The sequence below is a fragment of the Typopeltis vanoorti genome, chromosome 5 (assembly GCF_054136105.1).
Source record: "Typopeltis vanoorti isolate ZY-2024b chromosome 5, IOZ_Tvanoo_1.0, whole genome shotgun sequence".
Lineage (NCBI taxonomy): Eukaryota > Metazoa > Arthropoda > Arachnida > Uropygi > Thelyphonidae > Typopeltis > Typopeltis vanoorti.
The window spans coordinates 170,914,825-170,932,001 of record NC_143553.1 but is presented as its reverse complement, the minus strand read 5'-3'; positions in this window follow the sequence as shown (position 1 = coordinate 170,932,001).

Genomic DNA, 17,177 nt, shown 5'->3' with positions numbered 1-17,177 from the left:
TGCAAAGGTGGAGCAAGCTACCAACACTCCTATCTCGTATCTCCTATAATGCAAAACACATCTCCTTGTGGATATGTCTAATGTTATGCATTAAGGGAAGGGCCACTACACAGACTAGTTTCAACCTTTATTGAGGTCTCTTCAGTGGGAGCCAGGCCCAAGTAGAGATACCAGGCAGAAGCATTAGCAGGTCATCTCTACCTATAGGAGTTGCCAAATGGTGTGCCACCCTTTTTTTAATAAATTACTCTGGATTTAGAGAAAGATGTTGAAAGTTTATTTTTCACCTATTTCTAACCAAGTGAAAAATAAACTTTCAACATCTTTCTCTAAATCCAGAGTAATTTATTAAAAAAAGGGTGGCACACCATTTGGCAACTCCTATAGGTAGAGATGACCTGCTAATGCTTCTGCCTGGTATCTCTACTTGGGCCTGGCTCCCACTGAAGAGACCTCAATAAAGGTTGAAACTAGTCTGTGTAGTGGCCCTTCCCTTAATGCATAACATTAGACATATCCACAAGGAGATGTGTTTTGCATTATAGGAGATACGAGTGTTGGTAGCTTGCTCCACCTTTGCAACGAGTTGCCCTGATGTTGTACCACCTTAACCCGGTCCTGAAGATACTTTCAGGCGCAAACTTTGTTTGCTCACACTTGGATAAAGGATTAAACTAATTTTATTATACTCTAACCAAGTGAAAAATAAACTTTCAAAAAAATTTATTTTATCTAGAAACAGGTGTAGTTCTTGTTTGGAATGACCCCAAAACAGCAAAGACGTCATCGACATATCGTAGCCAAATTTTTGGTTTAAGTTTATTATTATTATTATGTGACACTTCCAAGGAGTCCAAAGACTCGAGGGAGGGCACCTATTCTACAACTCCTTCTCCACCAACTACAATGAACCACATCATCTACACCAACGCCATCTACTGGCCACCATGACTAGTATTTTTACAGACAATCACAAACAACCATGCCAACGGTGGGATTCAAACCCGCAGCCTTCTGGCTGGAGAGCAGATACGCTAACCACTCAGCCAACCAGGCCGGCGTGAGAATTTTTTCTTCAAGGTATTCTAGAAACAGGTTTGCTAAGTTCGGTGATAAGGGAGACCCCATTGCTGTTCCTTCCTCTTGCTTGCAAATATTTTCTTTCCAAGTGAAGTAACCGGACGTAATAACAAATTTGAATAATTCAACAATATCAGATGGAAATTTTTGAGTTAACAAGACTACTGTTTCCTTATGGGGAATATTAGTGAAGAGGGAGACAATGTCGATGCTAATTAGCATGTCAGTTTCCAACAGTTGAATGGCTTTTATTTTTGCGTGAAACTGTGGAATTTATAATTGATGAGGCTGAGTGGCCTATGCGAGGACAGAGAAGGTTAGATAAAAATCTTGATAACTTGTAAGTCAGGCTACTAATAGAATCCACGACAGGTCTGAGTGGGACGTTATTCTTGTGAAGCTTAGGTAAACCGTATATTCTAGGAGGCCTAGCATGGTATGTCCGAGTTTTTTTTTTGTTTCTTCATCTAAGGAAGTGGTTTCATCAAGTAACTTGTTTAGTTTCTTGAGCTGTCTTTTTGTAGGATCATAATCAAGTTTGGCATAAGTATTTCGATCTCAGAGTAGTAAATTCATTTTTCGGTCATATGAATTGGTATCTAGAACAACAGTGGTATTTTCCTTATCAGTTCTGGTGATGATTATGTTTTTATTACGTTTCAAGGAGGTAAGAGCTTTCAATTCTGATGGTGGGATATTTAAGTCCGAAGGTTTGGCATCATAGATTATTTTGGCTATTTCGAAACGAAGTCTGTTGGCTTCAGTACTGGAGGAAGGACACTACTCTACAACTCTACGTCTTCACTACTTAATCCACCAACTACTACTACCACCATCATTTCCTACACCAATGCCATCTACTGCCTAGATGAAATTATTTCAAAGGAAAAATAAACAGATATTTCTTAACTGATTTCTGCAATCAAAAATCAACATAATGTCAATTTTTCACTGCAGAAGTCAACATTGTGTCGATTCATTAATTTGTAGCAATTTATATATCAATAAATGCCACTACAGAGTGTGAAAATCTTCACCTAAAAAAAAGTGACATCATTTTCCAAGCTATTCAGATAACACAAAAATCACTGTGTCATATTTTTATTCTTTTATGATTATTACTTTGAACCCTTATTTCAACAGACTTTATGTTTGATTTAGGAAGACATTTTCAATTTATTTATTTATTATTTAAAATTGCCATTTACAAACCTGGTTACTGAAATGGAAATACAGGTTTCTGATTTTCACATTTTTAATTTATAGGTGAACCTTCAGAACATCCATGGATGGACACCTGTAGTGGCTAGTTTAGTAACTGTCTCACTAAGAATAGATCATATGGTGCTTGATCACCCACAACTCCATCAAGTTATTGCCCTCTTAGTTCAACATAACTGTGATTTAGATATTCATCCTACAGATATTCTCCCTCCAATTTTATTAGCAGCAAAATATTCTTTGATATCTCTGGCTGAAATGTTTCTCTGCAATGGATGTGATCCACATGTCACCTGCATGCAAGGTCTAACACCTGTATTTTATGCAGTAAAGAATAACCAGAGAGAATTGGTGGACTTACTACTGAAAACAAACTCAAAGCCATATGATCAAACCTGGACTAACAATGATACATATGTTGCTCAAATTAGAAATGAGGAATTATTAAATTATGTTGTGGAAAAATCTAAACAATTCACCACATTACAACATCTAGTTCATCTTCAAATACGTAAAATATTGGGTAAACATTCTGAAAAATTAATCAATAATCTGCCATTACCAAAAATCCTTGTTAAATACTTAACTTGGAAAGCAACATGATTGTGTGAAATTTTATACAACACCCACCCACACATTTCAAAACCAGTCAATCATTTGGTTTGAATTAATAGCAAGAAGGGTGCTGTCAGATGTGATTTACTGATATAAATGCAATCTGCATATGATATGCAGATTTTACTTATCATGCCTTATAAGGTTCAGAAAGCAGTTTGTTGTGCACATCTAAAATATTCTATGTATTCTTTGTAACCAGAAAATATATAATAAACTTTACCCAGAATTTCTAATGTGATTATCACTGTCTCATAAACACTCATAAAAAATAAGGCAGAATAATTTTGATACAATCAGTTTGTATATTTTGAAAACATTTATAATTATTTTAACTATGATTAACAATCTTTAAGAGCATCCAGTGCTTTTATGTTAAAAATATATCAGAAAACATAGCTACATTTTATTATTATGCATCTTATATTTGACAAGAAACTATTCTTGTTTTAATCCTTTACCCATGTGCAAGGAAACAAAGTTTGCAGTTGAAGTATCTTCACTATTAGTCCAAAATTTCAAACACAATTCAAACTAATTTCAAGTTACACACACACACACACACACACACACACACACACACACACACACACACACACACACACACACACACACACACACACACACACACATTATTTAATTTATATAATCATTTGCTTTCTTCATCCAATGACTGCATTATAAATAGGCATTACCTGAAAATTTGAATAAAACAGGATGTTGGGACATAATGTCTTTAGTTAGATAATATGTTTCATGTTTGTGGGAGGGGAAGTGTTTATCATTATGAAAGATCCTAATTACATTAATTGTTGCTAAATATAGTACATACACTGTAAATTTTTTTTGTATTTACTGATATAATAAACTACTCATTTTCCTTGTTTCTACAGCATAGTGTCTGTTGGGGATTTTTTTTTCTTCTTTTCTTCACATTGAGGAACATTTTCATTTCATTCTTCAGAAAGAATAGACATAGTAAGTAAAAATTCATTTATGCCTAAATAATAATGAATCCTATGTATTATAAGAAATGGACTGCATCCACTGATCTCCAACAAAAGACTATCATATATGAGATATCTATTACTGATAAGACAGAATAGCCACTGACAAAAAAATAAAATAGTAATATTTATAAATAATTATATAAATATTTATAAAATAAAAATAAAATAGGACATGTGGAAGGGCAGCAGGAGTAGATGATATTTGACCAGAAATGCTGAAGTTATAGTGGTATAAAAGTCTTACAGTGGCTGCACTGCATAGTTCAGAAGGCCTGGACAGAGGGACGAATTCCTGATGATTGGAGTAGAGCTCTAATAGTAATGAGAAACGTTTGAGAAGAATTGTAGAAGAAAAGCTTGGTGAAGAACAAGCTGGATTCAGGCCAAATAGGGGCTGTCAGGATTAGATCTTCACTTTACAACAAATAGTTGAGAAAGCATTGGAATATAACAAAGATCTGTATTTAAGTTTTGTCGATCTGGAAAAGGCATACAACAAGGTGCCAAGAGAGAGAAGCCATTCAATACACTACAGTTATATGGTGTCAATGGGGCATTATATCAAGCATACTTAGTCTTTATTTGAGTTGCAAGTCAGCAGTTAGATTTGAAGGAAGTACAGGAAGATGGTTTAATGTTAAATCTGGTGTGAGACAAGGATGTACATTATCCCCTCTGTTATTCATTATCTATATGGATCACATTATGAAGGAAAGTGATATTAAACACGATATCAGAATTGGAGATGTTAATGTCAGCTCTTTGCTTTATGCAGACAATGTCATAATTCTAAGTAAATCTGCTACAAGTTTGCAAGATTCCCTGACTAAATTGAATAACTGTTGTAATAGGTATGAAAGTCAGCTATAAAAAGACAAAGACAATGAAAATAGGTAGAATCGTTGAAAATGTCAACTGTGTTTTGAATGGGGAACCTGTGGAACAAGTAAAACATTTCAGCTACTTAGGTACAATTTTTAGTGAAGATGGTAAATTAAATATAGAAATAGACAACAGAATCAACAAAGCTGGTATGGTAGGAAGTCAACTGAATAAATTTATATGGAATAAGAGAGAAATTAGTTGGAAATAAATTAGCTGTATACAAGAGAGTGTTCAAACCAATTTTAACTTATGGATCTGAGAGCTGGGTTAGAAATAAAACACTTGACCAAAGACTAGAGACTGCAGATATGAGAGTCCTGAGAAAGATTAGAGGCGTGAACAGATGGCATCAATGGCAATATCATATTAAAAACGAGGATATTATTAAAGAACTTGACATTGTCAGCATCCAGGAATGCGTTAGCAGAGCTAATCTCAGGTGATATGGTCACTTAAACAGCTGTTCTCTGCCAGGTTGGCAGGAAAACGATCCAGAGGAAGACCAAGATATAGGTGGATTAATCGGTACAAAAGTGCCTTAGACGAGAGAAATATAAGATCTGATAATGTTGGAGTCTTGACAAGTAACCAAGTAACAGATTGATTTGGAGGAAAATTGTAGATAGGAAGTTAGTAATGATGTAAATTTTTCATGTAGTACTGTCATATCCTGTATGACATATGACATAATGACTATGTCAGGGGAACAGTGAAAGTTACGAACTTAGGAGCGAAAATACAGGAGGCAAGGTTGAGATGGTTTGGTCATGTGATGAGGAGGGAGGACGAATATGTGGGAAGAAGGGTCATGCAGATGGATGTGCAAGGAAGGCGGAAGCGTGGGCGGCCAAAGAAGAGATGGAGGGAGCTGGTAGAAGAGGACTTGAAGATGAAGAACTTGGATGTGGTGACAGCCCAAGACAGGAAGGTGTGGAGGAGACTCATAACAAACAGTGACCCCACTTAAGTGGGAGAAGCTGCAGAAGAAGAAGAAGAAGAACTGTCATATCCTGTACACCCCTTGAGGGTACATTTCAGGAATTTGATGATGATGAAGAAAAAATAAATAAAATAAAACAAAAAATATGTAACAAATGTAGGATTTGCAAAAGGGTGATAATTCTAATGAATGATGATGATCAGAAATTATTTATGTATATATTTCTATTTAAAAAGTGGATACTGATCATCAGTGAATAAAAGAAAATTCTTAGAAAATAAAACAAAACATAAATAAAATATAGAAATAAACACACACAACAAATTGTATAAGATGATTTGTTGCTCCATCAACTCACATATATTCCTGTCAAGCTTATATAAAATCACATGAACATGATTAGTTCATTGGATTAGTCCCTCCCTACAGTTATTTACTGAGCTACCAATGTATACAGCTACTGTTTATTACTGGTTAGTTATATTTTGCAAATAAATCTCCTTCTTTTTCCATAAGTTTTTATGTCCATCATAAATGCAAATATTCATGTCTAGAGTTTTATTTATTTTTTTTTTGTTTTGCTCCATCCTAGCAACTTATAGAACATACTCATATAATATTACAAATGTAAATGATTAATAATTCATTTGCCCTTCTTATTAATATGTGTAGGGCAATAATGTAGGACAAACGAAATATAGTATTCTCCTTAATTATTGTTTTTTAATAAATCCCAAACAAATACATTTGTTCCTCCTGCCCCCCCCCCCCCTACGAAGATCTGGATACCATTGGAACTAGTCACAATATAATATGTGGCATGTCTGCTGATGCACAAAGAGAAAACTGTTGGTGGGCATGTGTATTCTCTTGTCTTGACCTGGCAGGAGGTTTTTTTTTAATGCCCTGGTATGAATGGGTTAATAATATGGAGACACACCATTTTACTATTTGTATACAGACATCTTGGTATCTTCTCAGGTCTAGATCACATTGATGAGACTTTAAAATGATCATACCCATATAATATTTTTGCATTATGGGATACTGAGGCAAATGATGTGAAGTCAACAGCCTCTTTGTTTATGCCTGGTTAAAAGATTAAAAGAATGCAGGGTAAGGCTCATAGATTTCATTACAAAGAGTAGATGAACTCTGACTTGTTTTATTTTGCAATTAGATGACAATATCATCAGCAAAAGAACTAGAAAATATGCAGAAGATCAGAGCATTTAAATAACTGTGTTAAATGAAAGAAATTGATAACATAATAGCCAATTCATGCATTAGATATATTTTGCATGGTCTGTATATTGTTGTGTAAAGCCCACAGGTGGTTACTGTCAAAACAGCAGTTTTGTATGTTACACAAATGAATAAGAGATTTCCAGATGAAGTATAAGGTGCCATGTATATGAATCACTTCATTCTAGCAAAAAAGTTGCCTTCTAAGAATGAAATAGAAACAGACAGCCATTCCATATCAAGATAAATTAAAGATGCCAAAAAATTATATTCTTGGTTTGGTTTAATCCTTTATCCAAGAATATAATGTCTTGGCATCATCTTGTATTTACAGTCTAACCAAGTGAAAAAACTTTCACCATATCAAGATGTTCAGAGAAAATATGGTGAAGTCACTTTTCTCTTTCCTTTTTATGTTTCATGTTGCTTATGTGCTCTTTCTTACTGATTTCAAAACTTCACCCCATCTCATTGATGCAAAGTTTGCCACAAGAACATGGGTTATATCCCAGGGTATTTTACAAATGAAACTTTGTCTTTAAGTAAATGTAGGAAGCTATGTAAGATGTGGACTGATTTAAAGGTAGAAGTTGAAAATTTTTTTCACTTGGTTATACTATAAATTAAAGATGCCAAGAAATTATATTGTTGGTTTCATCCTTTGTCCAAGTGTAGGCAAACAAAGTTTGCATGTGAAGTCACTTCAAGACTGGGTTACTTACGTGTATGTAGAGGCTAATGACTTCACATCAATTGCCTTAGTATCCCATAATGCAATGCACTTATCCTTACAGACATGTATAATGCATATCTACTCAGACTAGTTTCGACTTTTATTGAGGTGTCATCAGTAGGAGCCAGACCCAGAAGTGATACCAAGGTTGACGTAATGCAGAAGTCATATTTCCATTTACAAGTAGCCAAAGGGTGTCACACCTTGTTACTAAAATACTCTGGATTAGAGATAGATATTGAAAGTTTTTTTACTTGCTTATACTATTTTGCTTATCTTGCTTATACTTGCTATGCTATCTTGCTTATATATATTGCTTATACTTATACTTACTATAGACATAAAACAAGCACTATGGCAGCATACTAAAATACCTTCCACTCAGTACAATTCCTCTGTCAGAGCATTTAGTCATCAGAAATGTTAAAAAAAACCCTCGCATCACTGGAACAAGAAACACATTACGATCCAACACTATATTTGGTCATCTTTCATCAAGAACCTGAACTGTGTCAATCCACAGGCTAAACTATGTGAGGGTAGACAGATATGGCGATCTCAAGCAGCGACTGTATTCAGTGAATTGGCTGCAAACAGCATCTGTACTCCATGTTAGGAGCAGATGAATTCAGGTCAAGGAGTGGTGGCTGACACAAAGCTTAACCATTGAAACTGAATGAACTCTAACCAACCTAAAGATGCATGCTGGCTCGACCATTGCCCAGTTAAACAAGGGTCGTGCCCACTATTAGGGAACCAAGATAGCGAAGCCGAAAAATATGTTATTAGAACAAAACATCACCCAGTAGACAGAAAAAACATAACAAACATAGGAACATGGAATGTAGGAATCCTTCACCAGGAAGGAGCATTGGAAATACTACTGCATGAATTAGACAACTACTGATGGGAAGCAATTGACCTCTGCAAAACCAGATGGACTGGAAAAGAAGAATTTCACTATGGACAGTACAAAATTTTAACTTCAGGCAGGGAGGACAACAAACACCAAGAGGGAGTAGCACTTATATTAAAACCAAAGGCTCAAAACTCTCATTGTCTTACAATCCTATCTCACCTAGGATAATTAAAGCAAGATTTAAAACATCAATTGGATCACTGACTATTATTCAAGTATACTCACCAACTTCAACATCATCAGAAGACGACGGCATTGAGGAGTTCTACACAGATCTGCAAAAAGCAGTACAGCAGACATCAAGTCAAGAACTCCTAATTGTAATGGGGGACTTAAATGCAAAAGTAGGCAAAGACTGGGTACCTAGCCAAGAGTAATCGGACATTTTGGATATGGAGAAAGCAATGAACGTGGTGAAAAACCTAAACTTCTGCTCAAATAATAGACTAACAATAACCAACACTCCCTTTAAACAACAAAAACTTCAAACAACATGGACATGGATATCACCAGATGGACAAACCAAGAATATGATTGACTATATTATTGTAAACCAAAGATGGAAATCAAGTATCCTAAATTGCAGATCCTTTGCTACAGACTGTGGATCAGACCATAAGCTAGTACTAGCAAACCTACGAATAAAGTTAAAATCTGAAAGGACTTTTAGAGCCAAAAGGAGACTGAATGTAAATAAACTACAAGACAATAATATTCTAAGAAAATATCAACTAGAACTAGATAAAAACTTGAAGGAATTACCAAAACAGAACATAAGCATTGAAGAACATTGGTACAAATTAAAGGAAATAATATTATAATCAGCAGAAAATACAATAGGTTACACAGAAAGAGAAAATAAAAAGGATTGGATCTCGAATGAGGTAAAAAAGTTAAGTGACCAAAGGAAAAGCATGAAATTAAAACATATAACAGAAATGAATATAATAGATTAACCAGAGAAATTAGACTACTAGTTAAAAAAAGACGAGAATAACTGGTTAGAAGAAAAACGCAAAATGGCAGAGAAGCTATCAAAAGAAAATAACCTCCATGGATTACATAAACAAACAGATCAAATTAGTAAGACATGGACAACAAAAATGATAATGATCAAAAACAAAGAGGGACAACTAATTGAAAGTAAAACAAAAAGAATGGCCAGATGGGGAGAATATTTTAGAGACTTATATAATAAAAACAGCTCTCAGGATGTTATTATTCCAGTTACTGAAATGGAAGAGGAAACAAATATCTTTACAAAAGCATTGCATAGTTCAGAATGCTTGGACAGAGGGATGAATTCCCAATAATTGGAGTAGAGCTCTCATAGTACCCATATATAAAAAGGGAAATAAAACTGAATGTGAGAATTACAAAGGTATTTCCCTACTGAGTGTTCCTGGTAAGATATATGCAAGTATACTTGAGAAACAATTGAGGAGAATTGCGGAAGAAAAGCTTGATGAAGAACAAGCTGGATTCAGGTCAAATAGAGACTGTCAGGATCAGATCTTCACTTTACGACAAATAATCGAGAAAGCATGGGAATATAACAAAGATCTGTATTTAAGTTTTGTCAATTTGGAAAAGGCACATGGACAAGGTGCCAAGAGAGAAGCTATTCAATACGCTACAGTTATATGATGTCAATGGGGCATTATATCAAGGAATACTTAATCTTTATTCGAGTTGTAAGTCAGCAGTTAGAATTGAAGGAAGATGGTTTAATGTTAAATCTGGTGTCAGACAAGGATGTACGTTATCCCCTCTGTTATTCATAATCTATATGAATCATATTATGAAGGAAAGTGATATTAAATATGATATCAATATTGGAGATGTTAATGTCAGCTCTTTGCTTTATGCAGACGATGTTATACTTCTAAATAAATCCGCTACAAGCCTGCAAGATTCACTGACGAAATTGATACAAAATTAATAACAGAAAAAACTCACGTACAAAGATTATTTAATAGTATAATTTTCGCCTGTGTGTCACAGGCATCTTCAGTACATTAGGTTCAAATTAAACAATAACTGACAATTCCAAAAAGCGCCACCTATTATATAATTTTAATAGTATAAAATAGTATTTTTATAAATACTATTAAATAATCTTTGTATGCGAGTTTTTTTCTGTTATTAATTTTGTATCGATATGTCTACTCGCGGTATACCTCTTTTAAAACTTACTGACTAAATTGAATAACTGTTGTAATAGATATGGTATGAAAATGTATGAAAGTCAGCTATAAAAAGACAAAGACAATGAAAATAGGCAGAATCATTGAAAATGTCAACTGTGTTGTGAATGAAGAACCTGTGGAACAAGTAAAACATTTCAGCTACTTAGGCACGATTTTTAGTGAAGATGGTAAATTAAATATAGAAATAGACAACAGAATCAACAAAGCTGGTATGGTAGGAAGTCAACTGAACAAATTCATATGGAATAAGAGAGAAATTAGTCGGAACACTAAATTAGCTGTATAGAAGACAGTGTTCAAACCAGTTTTAACTTATGGATCTGAGAGCTGGGTCAGAAGTAAAACAGTTGACCAAAGACTAGAGACTGCAGATATGAGAATCCTGAGAAAGATTAGAGGCATGAACAGATAGCATCAATGGCAATATCATATTAAAAATGAGGATATTAGGAAAGAACTTGACATTGTCAGCATGGTCACTTAAACAGAATGAACGAGGAAAGATTAGCAAAACAAGTGTTTTCTGCCAGATTGGCAGGAAAACGACCCAGAGGAAAACCAAGATATAGGTGGATTGATATGGTACAAAGTGCCTTAGATGATAGAAATATAAGATCTGATAATGTTGGAATCTTGACAAGTAACAGACTGATTTAGAGGAAAATTGTAGATAGGAAGTTAGTAATGATGTAAATTTTTTGTGTAGTACTATCATATCCTGTACACCCCTTGAGGGTACAGGGCAGGAATTTGATGATGATGATAATGACAATAGCACACAGCATAGATAAGCTTAAAACTAAGAAAGCACCAGGTATTGATCAGATACAGATAGAATTCTTAAAAGAAGGAAAGGAACAATTTCTGGAACCATTAAAAACATTATTTGAAAAGATCTACAAAAATGAAGCAATGCCTACTGATTGGACCAAATCAGTTATAATTCCTATATTATAAAAAAAGGAGATAAAACAGAATGCAATAACTACAGAGGCATTAGACTCCTCAGTATTCCAAGTAAGGTTTTTATGAAAGTACTCCAAAAACAAATTAAGCTATATATAGAACTAGCATTAGGAGAAGAACAAGCAGGTTTCAGACCAGGACAAAGCACAATTGATCAATTATTCACCTTAAGACAGCTAATAGGAAAAACACTAGAGTACAACCAAAGTTGCTGGATAAATTTCATACACTTTCGTCAGGCATTTGATTCAATCTGTACAACAGAACTATGGGAAACTATGAAAGAATATGGAATTTCCAACAAAACTATAAGAATAATAAAGAATCTATATGAGAAATCTGAAAGTGCAGTATGAGTGGAGAACACCTTAACCAACTGGTTCCACACAGAGAGTGGAACCAATTGGTAAGATTGAACAGGTCCAGTGACCAGTTCAATGTTACACTGGAAGAAGCAATCAGTAAGGCCTTCAACAAAGAAGACTACGGATTCAAAACATATAGGAAAAATATAACAAACTTAAAATTTGCAGACGAAATTGCATTACTTGCAAGTGCGGAAGAAAATCTACAACGAATTTCTGATAAAATAAAGGAAGAATGTATGAAATTTGGATTAAACCTAAATATAGACAAAACAAAATTATGCAAATAGGAAAAAGAAACATCAATCTGAAAGCTGAAATTGATAATAACAATCTAGAGCAGGTAGAAAACTTCACCTACTTCGGAGGAGTAATTGAGTACAACAGTGAAATTACAAAAGATATAAACATCCCAAACTTTTGGACGACTAAATAAAATATGGATGTCAAGAGACATCAAACAAGTAACAAAAGTAAGAATCTATGAGACAACAGTTCCTCCCAATACTATGGAAGTGAATGCTGGAATCTCAAAAATGCTGAAGAGAAAAAATTATTAACTATTGAAATGGGTTTGCTAAGAAGATTACTTGGAGTATCTGTGCTGGATAGACTAAGAAATGAAGACATAAGGAAATGACTAAAACAAGAAATAACAATACTAGATAAAAATCCAAGAAAGAAGACTGCAATGGTTTGGCCATGTGACTAAAATGGGAACAGAAAGATTATCAACTAAAGCTCTGTATACAACGATGGAAGGTAAAAGATCCAAAGGGCAGCATAGAATTAGATGGATAGACAAAATAAAAGAGGATCTGTCACAATAGGCAACACCAAACTGGACAGAATTGTTCAGATTTCCCAAGGTCAGACAGAAGCGGAAAGAGTTAATTTGGCCTCATCATCATCCACATTGATGATGGAAGAGAGAGAAGAAAAGAAGAAGAAAAATGCATTCATCTGATCATCTATAACGAGAGTGAATTTTTAGTAAAAAATAAATAAATAAAAAATAAGAAGAATTCAGTGCCAATTCTGGTTCGTGTTTTATGTTGTAACTAGGTTTTTGCATGTTTATCTTACTCATCACATTTATTGGAGAATGGTAGTCATTTATAAACACCTGTTTTTGTTATGACTAATGAGAAGATAGGATAGGCACACATAATTTTATTTTTAGAGAGCACTTAGTCACACAGGAAGGTAATCAATTAATCATGACAACAATCTAAAATAGATATGCAGTAAACAGTGGTAATTAGTTTTTTTCTTACCCAGTGATGTAATATGCAGAATTTGACCATTAATAGTGGATATTAAAACTTGAAAAGTTGAGAAAGAAGTATTTATTTTCCTAAAATATTTCTTTATATTGATTCTAACCTAAAATGTTTTTAGCTTGTTTTTGGAGTTTCTGGATCATATGACATCACTGGCCCTGTCCATCTGATAATGTTTCAGAGCCAATCCGAATTCAGAAATGCTCTAATGTAGTTATATGTATAGACCCAAGGGTTTTATTTTATTGAGAATTTTTATGAACAATTTCAATGTTTGCATATAATGGCAGAGAAGAAACTATTTCCTTTTTAAATAAAAATAATTCAAGATATGTTATAAGTGAAGATGTAGAGAAAAATGATATTATTATGGGTATATAAATCATCTTGTATCACTTAAACATACATGCCTACAGGGCCATGATCTACCCAGCCTGGCTTTTGTAACTGTAATTTTTTAGGATAAGGTGGTTAGTACATAAATATATACTTTTGTGTGTGAACTGCATGTGTTTATGCTTGTTTACCTGGCTGCAGGTAAACCAAAAACCAAATTTCTGGGAGGGAAATGAAACTAACTCACTTTCTGCTAAAAAGATTCATTGCATTCTAGATGGGATTTGCAAGTCTCTCCAATGAAAGGACTATGTCAAATTTGACTGAGCTATGGAAGCTTAACTTATGTTCTAGTCAGATTTATTAATGAACTGGCACATAGCTGTGATGTTACCAAAATTTGGTTTAGTATGAATAAAGTAATCTTTTGCTCATTTTATTTGCCTTGGAAGTTTGGTATAAAATATGAATTATCAGTATCACTTATGCACTATGCTTTCTGATAAATCAATTTCAAGTATAATTATACATATAATTTTCAATTATGGTTAATATAACAATTACTTTACTTGCTTACCCCAATTAATGTACCGAGTAGCTTCTTAGCATTGAAATTGCAGCTAAAAATCCTATTAACCAGTAGATTTTTTTCTCTTCTCAAATGATTCATCTTGGGTGGATTCAGGAAGTCTGAGAATCAAATCATATGCAAAATAAACCAATTCATATACTTCCTGAAAGAAGATCTAGATTTAAACGAAATGTTTTGAATAAACAAAATCAGGTACTGTTCTGTTATACAAGAATAATTTATTATATTTTTATAATGGTAAAAACACTGAAATTATTTTATTTTTAGAGTATTATAAGTTCTGGGAAATGCATATTAAATTATGTTTGATTAAATGGCAAATCTTAAACAGCAGTCTTGATTCAAATTACACCTAGGTAGCAGCAAAGAAACTGCAGATAGTAGTATCACTTGAAATAATAGGTGTAAATTGCTGTTTTTTTTTTCATAAAGGAACTTGGTCAAATACAGAAAAGCCAGCTACTGGTACAAACTCAACACCAACAGCATTCAAGACAGGCATCATCAACAGAAAAGAAGTAAAACTAGCAATTATAGAAGCACCATATCAACATAATTGGTGATGCCAAAATAAAGAGAACAACAGCTAAGCTTCTAAATAACAATTAGCAGATGTTATATATAGACAATAATGATAGAGAAAGGATAGAGTAACTATAATATTACGCACTCAACTCAAAGATAATTCCACTGGCACAAAATTTCAAGTAGAAGGATGTGGACAAACATTAAAATGGGAAATCTGACAATGAGACTCATTTGTGTCTATAATTCCATAGAAGATAATTCCTTTTTATTAAGGAATAAGTAGAATTCTTGAATCATTAGAGAAGGGAGAAACAGAAAAAATGAAAAGCTGGCTTTGTTGGAGATTTAAAGAGCAGAATACTAGTCATCATTACTAACAGCATGTTCTATTATAAAAATGTTAATAAACCACAGGGAAGAGAAGTGAAAAGAAAAAAGTTACAATGTTTACTTACTTGCAATGTTTTTGTGGATAGTTTTAACCTCGCACTGATTCAGGATAAAAGAATATACAGGGGATCTGAAATAAGTGTTCATCATTTAATTTTGAGCAGGATAAAAAATGAATATCATATTGAAAAGAAAAACATATGAGTTTTTGAAATAATCAGATTTCAGAGGTGAACTGTAGACTAAAATATACTATAATTCGAGAAAAAAATGTAGTTTGAAAAAAAAACCTTGGAGATTCACTTGTTGTCTCCGAAAAAAAATGATTCAACCAGAGATGAATACAATAACTTATTTGCAAGAATAAAAAATCCAAACGGGAGAGACTCAAGAAGTTAAAAAGGGAGGCGCAGAAAAGAAGAAAGCATACTACATATACTGGCTACTGAAAACCATGTTGAACCTGCTTTAGTGACTGCCAATACTGATCTTTATTTCCCTGCACATAGTTCAGTGAGATGTGGTAGGGAACAGTCTTCATTAAATGGCTTGGTCAATTGCTGCACAGGGGAAGTTCTAAGTTCTGTTTGTCCACAGAAGCCTTCTCAGGCACAGCGATCTCTTCCTGACTGTCTTACACCTCAATTACACCACATAAGACCACAATTACACCTCATAAGCAAGAAATGTGGGTTATTTTTATACTGATTAAATATCTGGGATATCTCACTTTTTGAGAAACCAGTCTGCTCTGCTGTTTTCAAAATCATGGCTTCAGCCAGACAGACACACACAATAAGCTCTTTATCGAACTCTGAAAAATCTTTTGTTTTTCTCATTGTGATCAGCACTATTGACAATTATTACTGACCAGCAGCTTTCTTAAATAGTTGCCTAGAACATATGGTGACACACATGACCAAGTATTTTGCATATATGCTGTGTGATATTTATGTACATCTACATAATAGTTTCTAATTCAATGGTCAGTACGTGTAGTACTTTCTAGTAAGTCTGTAGGTGATCTAAGAGAATACAGAGAAAAATGTAAGAAAACAAAGAATCTATGGACTGCAAACTCGTGTTTGCAGTCCATGAGAAGAATACTGGGAAACAGGAGAAAAAATGGTGATATGACCGAGACCTACAAACTTCTGAAAGAATCATACATGATATCAGTAGATGGAATTTTTATGGTAGGAAGGGGATGAGAGGACATCCTTGGAGGTTGAGAATGAATATCATCAAGAAGGGAGTGAGAGCTCAATTTTTCTCTCAGAGTGGTGCATGACTGGAATGGATTACCTTTGGATATGGTGAGTGAAGGCAGGTGAACAAGTTCAAGAATAGGTATGACAGTTAGTATGAGTAATTTGTGGCCTCCATCAATAAATATCTGTTGTAAATGTTTCTCTTAATAATAATAAAATACAGAGCCTTGTTATCTTGCATGATTTCTCGACTATTTGTCTTAAACAGTAAATTCTGATTCTCACAACTGCTATTTGTCAAGAACTGAGGTTGTTGTTCTTCAAGCTTCTTCCCATAATTTTTCTAGCCTTTTCTGAAGTAAAAAATGTACTAACACCTGTTTCATTTTATTCCCTATAGGGAGTAGGTAAGGCCATTTTAGCCCTATCTAAGTTTTTGGAGACCGAGGGGAAAGTTCAATTTTACCAGTAGCCAATCAGAGAGATGGCTGATTCGTGACTATCACTAATTAAAAACGGCATCCAGTGAAGTAATGGCTGAAATAGTGTGGTTTCTCTGGTTGATTTTCTCGAGTTTACATGACGAAAAACTGTAGTTTCCAGGAGAAAAATCCTGCTTGCCCATGTCAGAGATTGACTAACTTGGGA